A 16,985-nucleotide genomic window follows, 5' to 3' on the forward strand; every position below is an offset into this window, starting at 1 on the left:
AGAAAAGAAAGTTGTTGCTGAATTAGCAATGATATCTGTGATCATAATGATGATGATGATGATACTAACAAGAGCAGCAACTATTTGCCATGTATCATGCTCAGAGTTTTACATGACTTTACCTCACAATAGTTGCTTAAGTTAAATATAGAAGCATCGTCTCATTTTTCACACAGACTACAGAAAACTCAGGTAGCTCTTATAAGTTGCTTAGGGTCACAAAACTAATAAGAAGCAAATCTGGTATTTAAATTCAAGTTTGTCTGAATCCAAAACCCTTTCTAAAACTCTCTCACCAGACCTATAACCCTTAAAATTTGAAGCATTTGCTAAACCAGTTATGTCAACTCTGAGATGAAATGAATACCTTTACTTCATAAGGCTACTACTGTGAGAATTAAAGGCAATAATATCTGTAAAACATTTGGAAGAGCACCGGGCATAGTGTCAACACTCAACTCATATGGTGTTTCTTATTGCTTTGTGTGCAGGATGGAACAGAGACTTTCGTAAGATGGAGTAAAGAGGCTTTAGTGAGGTAAGGCACAGAAATTAGAAAATGAGATAAGGTCAAATTAGCAAAAGAAAACTGTATCTTATAAATGTTCTGCTCTAAAGAAAAAAAAAGTTAAAGCCTTTTTCTAGGAATACACAGGACTGGAAGAATCTGAAGTTATTTATTCTTGAAAATGGAATCGAAAACATGGTGAAAGGTAGGTAGGTAGGAAAAACTGAGGATACTTAGAGAAGAAAAGGGACAGAAGCCACAGAAATAAAGGTATTTTTGTGTGGACCCTTGGGACTTCATGGGAACAGTTCAAAATTCTATCCAAGCCTCTAGGCTCAGAGTATATTGAAGATAGTTTTATGACTCTTAGTCTCTCTCTCTTTGGCTCTAGTTATTGATCCAGCTACTTTACATGATATATATTGACTTTTCACTATACAGGATAAGAAATTTAGCTTCCACTACTCTTGTCTCCACAACCTTCCTCCATTTCCCAGTCCTCTGTCAGCTATGCCATTACTATAATTAAGTTTACTAGGAAATGATTCTGGTAACCAAATGCCAATAAACATACCTATACTGCTATGATTAAGGTAAATCTTATTTCTCTGTGACTCAAGGAGCGTAACTGTACAACAGAGAAAAATATTTACATATATGTCACAAAACCTTTGGCACTAAAATCCTGTGCTGCTGCTCCAATTGCCAAAATTGAATTGGTTCTCTTTACTTATACTATATCAATTAGGCAAAACCAAATCATGCCTTAGTTTCCTCATATTTGAGGTATGACTTTCTTGTACGTAATTTTTCCTGGAGCCTTTTATTTCCTTAAGACTAAAAAATATATACCTTCATCATCATGTAATTGGGATCATACAGTTTTTTAACCATGCTACTACTTGCTGGGTCTGCTGTACCCTGTATGCAAGGGGTTTCTTTTTAGTATAACCTTATGTTTTCCACTGCATCTTTAAAACTCTTCCCAACTTCGTGTTACTTGACAATAAACTTAAATATTTCCAGGATAATGAAAAATTATCTGAACTTTGTAGACCTTAACTTATCTTTTCTTTCCTTCAAAAATGATTATTTTAAGTGAGTTTAGAATTCTAGGTTCAAAATAATTATCCAGGACTACATCAAAATTAAAAATTTCTATGCTTCAAAGGATACAATCAACAAAGTAGAAAAGACAATCTACAAAGTGGGAGAAAATATTTGCAGCTCATATATCTGGAATGGAAGTAATATCCAGAATATACAAAGAACTCCTAACAATACAATGACAACAAAAATAACCTGATTAAAAATGAGCAAAGGACTTAAATATATACTTCATCAAAAAAGATACACAAATAGCAATATGAAAAGATATTCAATACCACACTAATCATTAGGGAAATGTCCATTAAAACCACAACGACATATCACATCATATCTATCAGGATGTTTACTAACAAGTGCTGGTGAGGATATCAAGAAATCAAAACCCTTGCACACTGCTGGTGGAAATGTAAAAGGATTTAGTTTTTATGGAAAATGGTACAGTAATTCCTCAAAAAATTAAAAATATAGAACTAACATATGATTCAGCAAATTCACTTCAGGATATATATTCAATAGAATTGAAAGCAGGGTCTCAAAGAAATATTTGTACAACCATATTCATACCTGTCTTGTTCACAGTAGCCAAAAGATAGAAGCAATCCAAGCATCCTTGGATGGATGAATGAATAAACAAAATGTGATATATACATACATTGGAATATTATTCACCCTTAAGAAAGGATAAGAGTTCTGACACATGCTACAGTATGGATGAACCTTAAGAACATTAAGTTAAATGATGTTCTCACTCATAAGTGGGTGTTGAACAATGAGAACACATGGACACAGGGAGGGGAACATCACACACCAGGGCCTGTAGGGGGTTGAGGGGATAGGGAAGGGACAGCAGGGAGAGTGGGGAGCTAGGGAAGGGATAGTATTAGGAGAAATACCTAATGTAGATGACAGGGTGATGGATGCAGCAAATCACCATGGAATATGCATACCTATGTAAAAACCTGCACATTTACCCCAGAACTTAAAGTATAATAATAATAATAATAATAAATACTACTTAAGAATGAAAAGAAAACATTATGCTAAATAAAATAAGCAGACACAAGAGGACAAATACTAAAGATTCCACTTACATGAGGTACCAGAGTAGTCAAATTCACAGTGACAGAAAGGAGAATGGTTTTCAGAGACTGAGGAGGGAAGAGTGGGGAGGAATGAGAAGTTGTTGTTTAATGAGTTCAATGTTTCAGTTTTCCAATATGAAAAGAGTTCTGGAGATTCAGTGCACAACAATGTCACTACAACTAACAATAGTAAGCTGTACACTTAAAAATGGTTGGCCAGGTGCAGTGGTTCATGCCTATAATCCCAGCATTTTGGGAGGCTGAGGAGGGTGGATCACAAGGTCAGGAGATTAAGACCATCCTGGCCAACATAGTGAAACCCCATCTCTACTAAAAACACAAAAAAATTAGCCAGACCTGGTGGCACATTCCTCTAATCCCAGCTACTCAGGAGGCTGAAACAGGAGAATTACTTGAACCTGGAGGGCAGAGGCTGCAGTGAGCCGAGATCGTGCCACTGCACTCCAGCCTGGCAACAGAGGAAGACTCTGTCTCAAAAAAAAAAAAAAAGTTAAGATGCTAAATTTTGTTATGTGTAATTTACCACAATTAAAAATAAAAAGTGCTAAAAATATTCTTAATCAGAAATAAGAAGACATTGCTCCATATTGCCTCCTAAAAACATATAAAATTTTATAGTGATTCTTTTGTAGGTAACATGGCTTTTCCTCATTAAAATAATGTACTTTATTTTATTTATCTTCAGCATTCTGAAATTTCATAAGAATATGTCTAACTTATCTTGCTGGATACTAGAGAGAAGTCCTTTCAATCTGAACTTTCCAGTTTTTCTTCAGCTCTTGGAAATACTCTTCTTAAACATAATTTTATCCCCTCCATTACTGCTGTCTTACTTCTATGAATTTAGCATGGATCAGTCTTCTTAATCTTTCCTTTTTATCATAATTTTATGTTCTTGTCTTTCTCCTCTATGTTACAGAAGACTTTTTAAATTATTTATTCCAGTCTTTTCGTGCATGCTCTATTTTGGCAATAATATTTTGAACTTCTATGCTGCTCATATTTGTACTTTGATTGCTTCTTTTCATAGCAGGTGAATTTTATTTTTGTAGCTATAACCTCTTCCCAATCTTTCTGAAGATATTAATTAGACTTGTTTGAATTTCTCTTTTCTAAATTATCTGACTCCACTGGAGACTTATGTTTTTTGTTTATACACTTTTGCGCTGTTGGCTTTTCTCAAATAATCACAAAATACCTGTCATACTTCATCATCAGAGCGTGTAGATCTAAATCTATATTTCAAAATCTGTCAGATAATCTTTGTAGTTGACTTCCAGCTAAAACTGTATGGACCATCATTGTATTTAATTCTTAAAGAGCGCTTCCATTTTCTTGTTATTCATTTGTGCTTGAATTATTATTACTGTTGTTGTTGTTAGTTCTTCACAGAAATCTTTATGATATTTGGCAATTTTGTGAGGGCCACCTTTATTATAATTAGGCAGTATAATAGAGATTATAATTAGAGCATACTTAAGGTACAAGGTGTCCTAATATTCTGAAAATGAATAGACAAATAAAGGCCTATCTTAGATTGGGTTTCCTCAGAAGCAGACTCCGAGTTGAGTGTTTGAATACAGGTAGTTAATTGAGAAGTAACTCACGATGTTCCAGTAGGGGAGAGGGAAAACAGGAAAGGGAATAATGCCAACAAAAGGTACATTATTGAGCAGTTAACCACTGTGAGTAAGTAGGACATAATCCTGCTGGGGAATTCTGGGAGACTGTGTAGCTTATCCTTTAAAATTATATACTATGTACTATATAGTATAGTACCTGCCCACTAATACAGTAGTCCTCCTTATCTGTGGTTTCCCTTTTTGTAATTTTAGTTACCCACAGTAAACTGCAGTCTGAAAATGTTTAATGGAAAATTCTAGAAATAAACAATTCATGAGTTTTAAATTGCATGCCATACTAAGTAGAGTGATGAAATCTTGCACTATCCTACTCCATCCCATCTGGGACATGAATCATCCCTTTGTCCAGTGTATCCACTCTGTATATGCTACCTGCCCATTAGTCACTTAGTAACTGTCTCAGTCATCAGATGGACTGCCTCAGTATCACAGTGTTTGTGTTCAAGAGCCCTTATTTTATTTAATAATGCTTTACTGATAATTACTCAATTATTAGTTATTGTTAATCTCTTACTGTGCCTAATTTTTAAGTTAAACATTATTGTAGGTATGTATGTATAGGAAAAACATAGTATTTATAGGGTTTGTTACCATCTGCAGTTTCAGGCACCACTGGTGGGTCTTGAAATGTATACTCCGGTTTTCATTTCTCCCCCATTTTTGATGCCTAAGTGTTCCTTCACTTTCTTGCAAACTCAGCTATGACTCTAAAAGGATATCTGTCATAGTTTATCCATAATTTCTAACTGTTTTGTTGTGGAAAAGTTTTCAGATTATTTAATGTACTATATAGGCTATTTTCCCACAAATATAAATGTTAGGATTAAAGGAAGACAAAAATCAACAAATACATATTATAAGATATGAATGTCTTAGAAAAATACTAGCATGCTCTAAGAGCTTGTTAAATGTTAGCTATTGCTAGTACCAAGATCCTAGTAACAGAAGCTGTAGACGTAGAAGAAGAAGGATAGGTAGAAGTATCATTGGAAGAAAAGAGAGCACGACTGATGGGGCTGCTCTTAATGCTTCTGAGAAAGTAAAACAAGAGTGTTTGTTAAGAGTGTTTGTTACAGTAGTCTTCTATTTTTATTGCTTCTACCAAAGTTCCATTCTCTACAAAACATGTCTCAGCTTACATCTTTAAACATAAATAACTCATATGAATTACATGGGAAAATATCTTATTAGCAGGTGGTATGAGAACATCTTTGTAGGGAAAGGGTCTTTGATAAGCTCACTGTGGGGTAGGAATAATTCTCAGATTGCTTAAGTTTCATCAGAAATGTGAAAGGGTCATCATATATTAAATTAAAACCGGTTTGAGAGTTGACTGGGGGTATGATCAAGGAGATGAGGCCTCTAATTATTGGAATACCTGAAGAAAGATTTTGGGAAGAATCAAAGCCATTGAATCAAGACTTACTTAAGTGTCTGCAGTGTGTTGAGGATTAAAAACCCTCTCCTATAAATTCCCTTTGTAATCCTTGATACAACTTTCATTACTCATTTATCATTTTATGTGAATTCAGTTTCAGTTTGGAGGAGCTCAAAAATACCTGCTAAGGGACAGCTGGAAACCTGCATAAGAATAACAATGCTCCTCTTTTTCGGAGGTGGAAACAGTAAGATATTCCATGAGCTGCCCCTCCGAACTGAGGAATCAAGCAGAGGAAACGATATTGTGGGGAGAAGAGGCTACATGAACATCTTCCTGGAACTGGAAGCAGATCAGTGACGGTGGATCACAGGCTACAGGGTAGCAGTGAGCCAAGAGGTGGGACCGAAAAAGAAGGCAAGAAACAGATGATGAAGAATATTTACAGCTGGGCCATGGGCATAGACTTTTTAATGTATTGGATGGGGATCACTGAATGGTTTTCGAGCCTGGAATGTATTGCCATTTAATACTATGGAAAGGTAATTATTGATACAGTTTTAGATAATGCTTTGAAGGAAAGCAAGATCAAAAGCAGAACAGAAAACGAATTCAGGAGTTTTGTAGGGCTTTAGTCTAAGAAGAGTGAGAATCTAGACAAAGAAAGGAGCAGCTGGACTGAAGGTGGTAGGAAAAAATCTGTGAGATATCTATAAAATAGAATTGAATAACTTAGGAATATCAGTTAGGTAAGCTAAGCTGATGTGAAAATAGACCCAAATATATAACATGGTTCAAACAATATAAAAGTATATTTCCTGTATACATAGTGACTCAAGGAAGGTATTCTTTGTCATCTGGATGCTCTCTTCTGTTTGGTGATTCAGGAATCTGAGCTCCTTCTATCTTCTGGTTCTACTATCCATTAGGACTTCATGATAGTCTCCAGAGGGAGAAAGAGAGCACGGAGTGGGCATATCATCATTTTACAACCCTTGGCCAGGAAATGGCTTATAACACTTCCACATATATTTCATTCACTATTACTTACTACTATGGCCATATCTTACTGCAAGGAGCTGGAAAATGTAGTATAGCTCTAGGTGCAGGGAGAAAGAGAAACGGACTTGGTTAACAGCTACAAGTCTTGACACAATATCTCTTGGCACAAGGGAAATAAAGAATCTTATAATAATTCCCAATATTTATATTTATTAACTGGATGAATGGTGGTAGATTAGGGAATACAGGTTTGGTTGAAGGGAGATGGGGTGAGGAGTTTGGTTGAGTTTGGATATAGCAGATATCTCCGTAGGTATTTGCTAGGCACCACTAACTCTACATGTCCCAAATTCCCTTTGGTTGAAGGATATCTGCTATATCTGTCCTATGTATATCCTTAAGGATTCGAGATATATAACATTGGTCATTATGCTAATTTACTACCAGGTCTTATATAAGCTTTTGATGTGTGCCAAATATGTAGAGGATTTACTTTAACTAAATCTTTGAAAACATTTCATTGAATCCTTCATTGGTCTATACTTACAGGCAAGGTGCAGATGGGAAAACACAACTAAATAATATTCCAAAGTAGAAACCAAACTAATTTCCCATGAAAGCAAAATGGTATGTTCCATGGAGATCTAAATTATTACACAGTGCACAGCCATCCACAATGAAAAGAAAACATTGGGAGCATTATCCTGGTGTAGCTGTGCTTGATTTCAAATTATGGGGGACTGCAGAAGTGGAGTTCTTTGCTTATTTTTCAAAGATCTCCTTTATGAATATCCCTCTGCACCTGATTGGAATTTCTGAGGCTTGAGAATAGGCTCACTTAAGCTCTGATTCTCTCAAAGTAAATTGCTTCAACATGAAATCAACCCTCAGGCTCTCAAGTAGCCATATTCTCCCTGTCTGGCTAGCTATTATGACAAATTTGAGTGTTCTTAGGATGCCTTGGCAAATCACTAAGATTTTAGGGTTCTTGATGATTATCTTGTGGTCTTAAAGTGGCTTGTCACTTGTAAGACAGAGAGGTATTTCGCTTGAAGGATGTAATGAATAGGTGATCAGATGAATTAAAATATTTCCATCATCTTTCTTTACTTTTAAGAAAATAATAAAGTATATATGTTTATTATTCACAAACCTAGATAATAATTTAATTTTCTGTACCTTTTGTGTGTCAAACTTTGTTTCATTATTGTGTGTGATAGGAGCACAAGGATGGGGATAGAGTGGGGGAATTAAATATCACACTGGAATTGTCAGGAAACAGGAGTTAGATGAGTCTACCTGTTTCAACACATTCAGTCAGGCTCATCTGGCATAATAAAGTTAATTTATAAATGGCTATAAACATGCTTAAGTATTACCCAAAATCTTTTCATATGAAGTATAAAATAATAGGACAGTAAAGCTTAAATATTAAGTAAAAACACTTTGGAAACCTGTATACCACAAAATAGACTCAAGTACTTTTAGATGGAGATAGAAAGACAGAGTATGTGTATGTGTAAGTGTATACAATGCTTTCAGGTGAACAAAAACTCTGGGAATATAATAATTTGAGTGTTAGCAAAGACCTCAGCACAAACTGCCAAAATGATATAAATGAAAGGCTCTCTTGCTTTTCTTCACAGAGCAAATATTTTTCTATTGTACCAATGGAAACCCCAGATACTGCATAGCCAGCCAATCTGTGTTTACTTCTTGTTATATAACCTGTCTTTCTCCTAACTCTCATACTCCACGGGAGAGTCAGAGTTCTACAAACAGCCTAAGATGAAATCATCATTATTATGGCTTTTGCATGCGGAGTTGTGGCTTGGTCCCATAATTCTAAAGGCTAAACCCATAGAGACAAAAAAAAAAGATTAGCAAAGGCTCTTTGCCACTCTAGCTGTGGGAGTCCACTTGGACGGTTTCTCAACTGAATGACCCCCATGGAAACCCAGTGCCAGATTCTGTATCACTACAAAACACAGATTGCATTACATACCTCTTTGCATGACTGCCAGATGGAGCTGCCAGTAGGGGAAAATGACTAGGTCTTGAATCTGTATTACTTCTAGGTATCAAGGGAAAAAGGAAAATCCATCACATGTCGATTGATAACATGCCTGCAGTCCTTGTTCCTTTCCCTCAATGGGAGCTCATTGCTCCAATTAATTTCCATCTCAATTAATATTTATCAAGTGTCTGTAGTGAGCTAGACTCAGCTAGGGTAAAGAGGGACAGGTAAGGACAATCACTTCTTCTGCCCATATTGCTAATGTGGAATGTGTTCACCAATATTGAAATTTTCAGCATCCCCACCACTGATCTTGAATAGCTGGTCTTCATGAACTCTTCAGAAATAATTATTAAGCCATCTGCCTCATGTAGACATATATGACCCTAGAGGAATTCCAGTGCAAGTAAGAGGTATATCTGTCTGATAGATCTGCCTTTGCCTAAGCCAAGGACCTTTTTATAGAGCTCTCTGTAATAAGATATTTAGAGGGTATCAACAAATCACAATCCAAACTGTAGGAAAAGAAATGTACATTTAATTTTCCTTTGCACAATAAAAAGAAAAGTAATAATGTCAAAACTTAGAAAGTATTAAGCACCTAGTTTCAGATTAGTCTGGTCACCTACAGAAAGGAAGGCATAACAAGATAACCGAGTATCCTCTCAGTTCTCCAAGGAACAAAGCTGAGTTTACGGATTTCCAAATGTAAAATGATGACAATTTTCTAAGTTTTTTTGCTCTGAAATTTATTGCTTAATGTTTTCAGTGGCAGGCACAGTTCCATGTATACTTTGCAAGATAAAACAGCAAACCTGAATTGGCACTAGTTTGTTAGCTATCAATATATGCAAATAAACAAATTCTTACCTATATTTTCTATATTTAAAAACACACATATTTATAGATAGACATGTATATTGCTATATAGGTCCACACCAAGTTTGAGGCATTGTTAAAGCTCTTCTGAACCATTTCTAAATTATTAATTCTGGCTTAAGGGAAGTAATAAAAATTATTCAGTTTCCATAGAAAATTAATTTGTTAACTTTCTCATTAATAAAAGCAAAGCTCTCTGGGGTACAGTGTTTTGCTAGTACTTTCTACAATGTCCATTGTTTATTATGCTTGCCTTAAATTAAAGGTAAAATGTTTTCATTACCAGCAGCCCTTCTTCACTGTTAATGGGCATCTCAATTAATCTTATATGGCATACAATCATATTCCACACTGGAGTAGTGCCCACCTTTGCATAGTATTTCAGCTTTCATAGCTGAGCTATAATTAATTCATTAACTGATATCTGGTGCTTAGAAAGACAAATGTCCCTTTCTGAGAATTTAGTTTGTACATAGCATAATACAGTAAAAGGTCAATAATGTGTGAATAATCTTATAGTCCACTACAGTGTGGTGTGTCATTATAGGTTCTTTCATAAAAAGACAACATACTCACTCTGAGTAATCGAGAAGAATTTGAGAACTGGACCATTTACAAAGGCGTGGGCAGAGTGTAGGAAAAGTAGCAAGGGATATAGCAGCACCACAGGTCTAGCGACAACAGAAAGACTGAGGTCTGAAGAAACAAGAGGACCGAGCCATTACCAGAACCTGGGAGAATATTTATATGGAGACACCTGATAGGAACTGTGGCCTTCATCTAAGGGGAAGTAGTGAAGCCCAGGTAACAAAGCAGAGAAAGAGCTAGGGGATAAACTTTTTCTTCTGTTATTAGTTTGTGATGCAGAAAGGGATAAACCTTTTCTTATTCTCACCTTCCTATTTCTTCTTATGCCTCCCACATTCCTATTTCTGCAAGTGCCTTCCATTGGAAAAACTGAAAGCCAGAGGGCAAGGGAGTCTGCTAAGGCAGTCTGTAGAGGTCAGCTTTCCCCAGCACAGAGCAGCAGGCCGAATGATATAAGGATATGTAAAAGGGTGATGTGTAAGACATTCGGCCTAGAAGCCTTGCCTCATTGTTTGATGTTTTTGGACATTGCTCTAATGATAATGCCAAGACCACTTCATGTCACAATGCAGAGGACAAGATTAATACAGCATACACTGTACCATGGATATAATAATTTGAGTGAATTATATAATAAACAGTATACTGTGTTATAAATGCAGTACAGCTAGTGCTCGACTTACGACCACGATTGGTTCCGACAGACCGGTCGTAACACGATTTGGTCGTAAGTTGAGTAGGTTATATGTACAGTACTGTGAAATGATGTTATAAAAATATTTAAGTCATATTTTATCATAATTTTCTTTCATTATTGTTATATATCATAATTTTCTTTGTTCATTTTATGCCATTTGTATCATCTCTACACCATTTTGTTTCTTATTTTCACATTCATCAGGTTTAAGTAAAACACTGCATTACCAGTACAACTGGTTTAATATTTGCAAAACATACAAAATTACAAAATACAGGTGCATACAAAAATACAAAATACAGGTGTAAAAAATACCATAGGAAACATTTTCCCAATTGCAAAACATATCAAAATATATAAACATGTACAAAACATTTTATTAGCTGCTGGTGCTTGGCTGCGGATTGTTGATGTCATCATCTGAGGCAGCAGTTAGGGATACCGGAGTTGGTTTTTTCATAAATATGGTGAGCTTTGTCTGAATTGTATGTTTCTTTTTTTCTTCATAGATTTCACGATACGGACAAAACACATCGTGCGCCATCCGTTCAATCTTTGCAAATCGTTCGATGTTTGGGTCCATTGCTTCGAAATGTATAAGTTTATTAAAGATAAACCATCTGATAATCCCTTAGTGGTGAACTTTCTTTCTGGCTCCTCCTCTTCTTTCTCTGCTTCTCTTCTTTCTTCTTCCGCCACTCTTTCTTCTTCCAGTTCGATTAGCTCTTCATTTGTAAGTTCTCCGGATTCTTTGTCTAGCAACTCTTTGACATCTTCCATTTCACATTCCAAAGAAAGGTCTTTAGCGAGTTTTACTATTTTTTCCAGAATCGTTTCAAGTTCACGTTCACTGTCAAATCCGTCAAAATCATTAACATAGCACTTAACACAATTTTTCCAGATGCCATTCATGCACTTTGTTGTCACAGCCTCCCAGGCGGTAGCGATATTCTTGATACATATCAAAATGTTGTAGTGTTTCCAAAAATCTCGCAATGTTAGTTCTGAGTCAGCATCTATAGCGGATATTGCTTGAGCAAAGGTGGTTCGGAGATAGTTGGCCTTTAATGTAGCAACCGAACCTTGGTCCATAGGCTGGATGAGTGGAGTCGTGTTTGGTGGAAGAAAAACAAATTTTACATCTGGATGGAGATCACCTAGATGTGGTGGGTGTCCAGGCGCATTATCGAATAGCAATAAAATCTTGAAAGGAATATCTTTCTCCAAACAATATTCTCGAACTTGAGGAATAAAACAGTTCATAAACCAGTCTTCAAACAATCCTTGTGTCATCCATGTTTTACGTTGAGAACGAAAGTAGATGGGCAGTGTGTGCTTGTTAACATTCTTGAACACAGGCGGGTTGTCTGAGTGATAAATTAAGAACGGCTTCAGCTTAAACCCTGCAATGTTCCCACCAAGCAGCAGAGTTAGCCTATCCTTAAATGCTTTAAATCCCGGCATGCTTTTGGCCTCTTTGTGAATATAAGTGCGTGCTGGCATCCATTTCCAAAATAATCCAGTTTCATCAACATTGAAAATCTGTTCGGCTAGATGTCCCTCATATGTAATTAATTCATCCAGGCTATCAACAAACTTACGTGCTCCTTCCTCATCCGCACTCGCTGCTTCTCCAGTCACTCGAACACTATGCATTTGGAATTTTTTCTTGAATCTCTGGAACCAACCAGTGCTTGCTACAAATTCTTGACTGTAATCTTCTCCACCACGCTCCTTCAGAGTCTGAAATAGACTTCTCGCCTTCATCTGCACAGTAAAAAGACTTAATGGTGTCCATTTTTGAATTTGATCTTCCATCCAAATATATAGCAATTTCTCCATTTCATGGATGGGCCCGCTTCGTTGCTTTGTTGCTGATCGCATGGGTGCAGAACCTTTCACAGCTTCACGAATTCTTTCTTTATCTTTCAAAATCGTCGACACAGTCGAGTGTGATAACTTCGTATCACGTGCGATCACATTCACTTTCTTTCCTCCTTCATACTGCTTAATTACCTTCATTTTCATGTCGAGATCGATGGCCTTTCTTTCCTTCTTGGCAGGCTGAGGCGTAGACAAAGACAATTTCCTCTTGGTAGACATCTTGGGAGGGGTTTGATGAAAACTATCCAAGACACAAAACACAAATTGCTGTACCGAGTCGGGGATAACAGTTGAAATGGTGCACGCAGAGATGGTAGTGCTGCCGGAAGCTGGTCCGCACTGTTGTATGCCCAGCTGGGCAACGTTTGCGCTGCCAGACGCGGAGCAGTTGTGGCTAGCGATTGTGGTCGTAAAGTCGAATGGTTATAAGTTGCATAGGTCATAAGTCGATCAATACCTGTAGTCTATAGTTACGATGCACTGATAAATTGTGAACTGCAAATTTAGCATTCCAGAGTTATACTGTTTCAGCAGATATTTCTTAATAACATACAGGAGATGCATGAAGTAAAATTATCTGCTATAGGAAATCAATGTGCAGTTCTGAGTTGATATTAACACTTTCAGAAACATAAACATAAGTAATATATTTGTAATGCAATCTTTGTTTTTTAAAATTTTCTCAAAATTTCACTGTATACATAGTAATAACTTTACTTAATGCATTGCTCATATCTACAAAACTGTTGTAGTCCTGAATATGAAGAAAAGCCAGTAATTTGACAAAATATTCACTTAACTCTAGATTATGTAGTTACCTGAATAATCAAATAAAGTTTCTACTGGAATCTTTTTCTGATAGAAATGATTACAAACACTATCGAGATTCATTACTTCCTCTGCACTAATGACTTTTGGGCCCAACATAATCAACTAAGTCATAATGTTTGGGTTCATTTTCTTCTAGGCCTCTGTTCTCTCTCTTGAGGCATCATTTCTTGAGGCATCTCTGGTTGAATAACATTTTAAATAACTCATTCACCAGTTAGCTCTTCTATTATTGTAATGCCTCCATTAGTATCAGTTGATTCCAATTTCCTCTTGAAAGACTGAATAAGGGGCTTCCATCTACAAAAACCCCAGCCATCCCTTGAAATCCTGTTCATTGTATTATATCTTTCAGGCTTCTCGGAAGAGTGTTAACTCTTCAAGTATTCCTCAGACAGAATATTTGGCTGCTAATAGGGTGCTACCCAGGGATTCTTTAATGGCCAGCCAAAAAGCCAGGTCTTCTGACTGACTAACTGCCAATTTACCACCAAAACTCCTCACAGCTATCTGTCTGTGCACTGAGGCAAAGCCTAGATGCTGGGCAACCAAGATTTTTGTAGAGCCCTTAAAATTGTTTCTCAGCCTTTCTTTTGAGTATCACTTGCCCCCTAAGGATTTTTGACATTTTTTCTGAATAACTGCCCCACTACATGAAATTTTAATACCACATTTTCACTGTATATCTGTTTATGTACTGTGTGGCCCTTTGGAGGGCTACACAAATCATTGAAATATCTAAGTTTTTTGGCTCTGCCAAGAACTGATTTTTGCCCCTTTGGAGGGGATACTGCCTCCTTGAAAAGGCATTCCTTAAAACATTAGCTGGAGTCTTCAAAACTATAAGATATGGTTTAATGAATTTCTACTCTATCTGCAGAGGAAGAAAGAAGAGTGAAGGATAATGGAAAGGAGATGAAGATAAAACTACTATGACTGACCTGAGGTCATAGTCAATCAATTAATAAGAAACATATTGAGTTCTAACCATCCTGTGTAGGCGTGCACATATAAAATATACAGGGTACACTGTGTAAAATTAAAAAGGGTTGATTCCTTAAATATCCATCCTATATGCACAAGCCATCTTCTGATTTTCCCCATATTTTTGCCATAAGTTTCAGACAGACATTAACTTCATCCTCTTGAAGGCACTTATGAAAAATACTTTTCTATGTACAGATACGTTTACAAAGATGTTAAAAATCACAAAACTGAAGTGGAAACTTAAGCTTAGTCATTTTACTAGAGCCAGGGAAATGAATGCAGGATCTGCTTTCTAAACGAGGACTTCTAGGTTTGGTGCCAACCCAGGAAAGAGTAATTGTTGCACTGGTAATGCAATTCTCTTCATTTCCAATCTTAGTAATATAAATATTCCTATTAATGCCTGTTCTGTCACCATAGTAACAATGAATTCTTCCTGAACCTGAATTTAAAATTAGTAACTAACAGCATTTAGGCACACAGAGCTATGTCCTGGGAAGGTGATTTCCAAACACAGATCAGTTGACCTCCCACATCAGAATCACCTGTGTAGCTTGTTAAAAGTACAGACTCAAACTCTCAAGCCAAACTTACTGGACAAGAATTTCCAGAAGTGAGTCTAGGGATCAGCAGTGTATTTTTCAAAAGCTTTTTAGTTGATTCTGATTCACAGCCAGGTTTGGAAGGCACTGTGGAATAGTTGAAGTTATTTGTTGCAGAAACAAACAAAAAATCTGAATGGTGCTCTCGTTTAGATTTTGCTAGTCACTAAGTGTGTGAACTTGGGCCAACCAATTGAGATTCCACTGGCCTCACCATCCTTATTTCTAGATTCTGCTCATCTATGAACTCCTTATAGTGCAAGTTGCCTAAGTGTCTCTATTATCAATCTTCTTCTTGTATATCTTTCAGCTTCTGCTTTACGTACAATTTTCTTGCTCCATCCTTTTGTTTTTTATATACTTGAAAGAGATTAAATTGGTTCAATCCATCACTACCATTCCTGATAGACAGTGCTCTCACATGCCACCTACTAGACTACTAGGCATCCTGTAGCATGGCTGCTTTGGAGTTAATGTTCCCCTTAGTTCAATCAGCTAATGCCAGAGGTATAGGATTACATGGTACAGAACAAGGTCATTTCTACATCTGGAACCATCTACAGCCATTTTCTTCAGTACACCTTATATTTATGGTCACAGTAGCCAATCTGAGGCATTGTCTAAAATGGTCCCTTCTTTCTTTAAAATTGTATAATTTCATTAATAAATAATATCCCACTCAAGCACACGAATGATAACAAGTGGACACATCTTAATTCAGTGTTAGAATCTTAAATACATCATACTTAAAGGAGCTAAAGAAACCAAGACGTAATCATGTTGGTTTCTCATTAGCTAAAGGCCATCCTTGCTGTGTGTCAGTCTAACTTTAATCCTATTCCCAGGTAGAGACCTTAATAAATAAGAAGTTATTACAGTATTATTCATGAAGACATTAAAATCATGGCATTTAATTCTTTTTCTTTTTGCCTCTGAAGAAGGGGATTCTTTTCACCATCTGAACCTAACTCTTACACGTATGCCATGGACTCCATCCTCTCATCAGCTTCAGGATCTGAACTCACAAATTATCTTTAACTGCCCTCACCTTAAACTTTTCCTTTTCCCCTAGTTCCTTTCTCTATGCCTATACCCATGATCAAAAATTTATTCCCATTTTCAAAAGAAAATTTTCTTCAGTCCAAAATCTCAATGTATTGATGAGCTCATATTTTCTTCTTCCATGAGTTATGGAAAAAAAAGTGGTTTGCTATCATGGTACCCCTTCTCAATTTTACATTCACTCTTTATTGCAATCTGACTTCTGCCCCAATCATTTATCTTAAATTATTCTGTCCAAAGTGACCACTGCCTGCCTACTTTCTGAGCCAGTTGATTATTTTTTGATCCATTCTTACCTGAAATTTGATACTTCTTATCACTTTTTCCTTCTTAAAACTATCTCTTACTTTGGCTTTCATGATATCATTCTTTGCTCTCCACTTACATCTCTATTCTTATGGATCACCTTTACAGACCATTCATATATAAGGTACCACCGTTTGAATACCTACTCATCTCATGGTCTGAACACTGATGAGATGCTTCAAACTGTTTCCTTTAACATTTTCTTTAACTTTTATGTATTATCTTGGCAAGCATTTAAATTTCCACTTTAAGAGAACTGGTAAGGGGCAGCAACAATTTCCCTTATTTTTTCCCCTTCTGAGCACTTGTTCTCCTCAAGTCAAATCCCTCAACCAGATCTGACACAAGCTTGAAGATGTGTCCTTGCATCCATTTGGAGTGTAGTAAATAC

This window comes from Sapajus apella, unplaced genomic scaffold, assembly GCF_009761245.1.
Source record: "Sapajus apella isolate SASKATOON/1434 unplaced genomic scaffold, GSC_monkey_1.0 scaffold17, whole genome shotgun sequence".
NCBI classification, from domain to species: Eukaryota; Metazoa; Chordata; class Mammalia; order Primates; family Cebidae; genus Sapajus; species Sapajus apella.